The sequence below is a fragment of the Humulus lupulus genome, chromosome 1, assembly GCF_963169125.1.
Source record: "Humulus lupulus chromosome 1, drHumLupu1.1, whole genome shotgun sequence".
In the NCBI taxonomy this organism is placed as follows: Eukaryota; Viridiplantae; Streptophyta; class Magnoliopsida; order Rosales; family Cannabaceae; genus Humulus; species Humulus lupulus.
The window spans coordinates 161,239,916-161,242,638 of record NC_084793.1 but is presented as its reverse complement, the minus strand read 5'-3'; positions in this window follow the sequence as shown (position 1 = coordinate 161,242,638).

Sequence of the window (2,723 nt, the reverse complement as noted above, 5' to 3'; positions counted from 1 at the left end):
GGTGGAAATTAAAGCACGATTGGTGGAATTTTTTAAGAAAAACCAGGACGTCTTTGCCTGGTCACATATGGACATGGTTGGAATTTCTCCATCCGTGATAAGTCATGTCCTCAATATAGAAAAGAACTACCCACCAGTGCAACAAAAAAGGAGACTGCCTGACAAAGATCGATCTCAAGATCTAAAGGAGGAAGTCGAGCGGCTCAAGGAAAATAGTTTTATAAGGGAGGCCTACTACCCTAATTGGGTATCAAACCTCGTGCTAGTCCCAAAACCAAACAAGAAGTGGAGAACATATGTGGACTTCACAGATCTGAACAAGGCCTGCCCCAAAGACTGCTTCCCACTACCCAGAATAGACCAACTGGTCGATGCAATGGTAGGACATGAAATACTCTCATTCATAGATGCGTATTCTGGGTATAATCAAATAAGTATGCACCCTCCCGACAAGGAACATACTAGCTTCTGGACAGACAAAGGATTGTACTGTTATAAGGTGATGCCATTCGGTTTGAAGAATGCAGGAGCCACCTACTAGCGTTTAGTGAATGGCATGTTCTGAGACTTGATCGGCAAAAATATGGAGGTATACGTTGATGACATGTTAGTCAAGTCTGAAGAAGTTGTAGGGCATGCTCAAGACTTGGATGAATGCTTTGCAATACTTAGAAAGTATAGCATGAAGCTAAACCCTCTCAAGTGCTCGTTTGGAGTTGGTTCTGGTAAATTTCTCGGATACATAGTCAATTCACGTGGAATTGAGGCTAACCCCGAGAAGATCAAAGCATTGATTGACATGAAGTCACCTACCACAATCAAAGAAGTGCAAAGATTAACCGAGAGAGTAGCTGCCCTCAGTAGGTTCATATCAAAGTCTATGGATAAGTGTGTCCCTTTCTTTAACTTTCTAAGGGGAAGCAAGAAGATCCAATAGACCGAGGAGTGTGAGGACGCTTTCCAAGACCTGAAGGAACACCTCACCTAACCTCCCCTCCTAGCAAAGCCAATATATGGTGGAGTACTTTTCATCTATTTGGCAATCACCGAGCATGCAATCAGTGATGCTTTGATAAAGGAAGAGAATAGGGTACAACACCCTGTATACTATATTAGTAAAAGGATAGTAGGTGCGGAGTCTAGGTATCCCCCTCTTGAAAAACTAGCCTACTGTTTAGTAATCGCCTCTCGAAAGCTGCGTCCATATTTCCAAGCTCACTCAATCCGAGTCCTGACCAATCAATCGCTGAGACAAGTTCTTCAAAAATAAGAGGCCTCAGAACGATTACTCAAGTAGGCAGTGGAACTAGGACAGTTTGATATCACTTATCATTCAAGGATGATGATAAAAGGACAAGCATTAGCGGACTTCATAGTCGAAGGCACCAACCTTGAAGACCCTTCCTACCAATTGGAGAGTAGAGATACCGAGAAGGAATGAGATACTCCTTTATGGAAGCTATATATTGATGGAGCATCTAATGAACACAACTCAGGCGCAGGAATCATACTGATCACTCCGGAGAATCATCGAATCCATTGCGCTCTTAGATTTGGATTCAACACTTCAAACAACGAGGCTAAGTACGAGGCATTATTAGCTGGATTACGCTTGTCTCAGGATGTACATGCACAGTCCCTGAAGATATTCAACGATTCCCAGCTAGTGGTGTACCAGGTACTGGGGGAGTATCAAGCCAAAGGACTTAGGATGGTGCAGTACCTGAACAAGGTGAAGGACTTGTTGACACAGTTCAAGAGATACTCGATTACACAAGTCCCGATGGAGCATAATGCCAATGTTGATGCCTTAGCCAAGCTTGCTAGTGCCAAAGATGAAGACACCCTGCATGTCGTTCCCATCAACTCCTTGGTGGAAAGAAGCATAGCCGAGCAGGAGGCAAATTTATTATTTTCGAATTATCTGTATAACAGCCATTGTGCTTCAATGAATGAATGAATGAATTTAATTTCATAAGTTTCACTTAATTCTTTAAATTTCTTTCAACGAGGGACTTTTCCTGTAGAGTGTCAACCCCATCGAATCATGTTCGATCTTGGTTCTTGAGGAGCATATCGACCCATAAGATCCAAATGAGAGACTGGTCCAAGGACCTTGTCGCCAAATTAATGGATCATGTTCGATCTTGGTTCTTGAGGAGCCTATCAACCCATAAGATCCAAATGAAAGACTGGTCCAAGGACCTTGTCGCCAACTATTTGATCATGTTCGATCCTGGTTCTTGAGGAACCTATCAACCCACACAATCAACATAAGAGATAGGTCCTAGGACCTTTTCGCCAAACTAATGGATCATGTTCGATCTTGGTTCTTGAGGAGCCTATAGACCCATAAGATCCAAATGAGAGACTGGTCCTAGGACCTTGTCACCAAAATATAGATCATGTTCGATCTTGGTTCTTGAAGAGCCTATCGACCCATAAGATCCAAACAAGAGACTGGCCTGAGGACCTTGTCGCCAAACTCTTTGATCATGTTCGATCCTAGTTCTTGAGGAACCTATCGACCCACACGATCAACAAGAGAGACAGGTCCCAGGACCCTGTTTCCAAATTAATGGATCATGTTCGATCTTGGTTCTTGAGGAGCCTATCGACCCATAAGATCCAAATGAGAGACTGGTCCAAGGACCTTGTCGCCAACTATTTGATCATGTTCGATCTTGGTTCTTGAGGAACCTATCGACCCACACGATCAACAA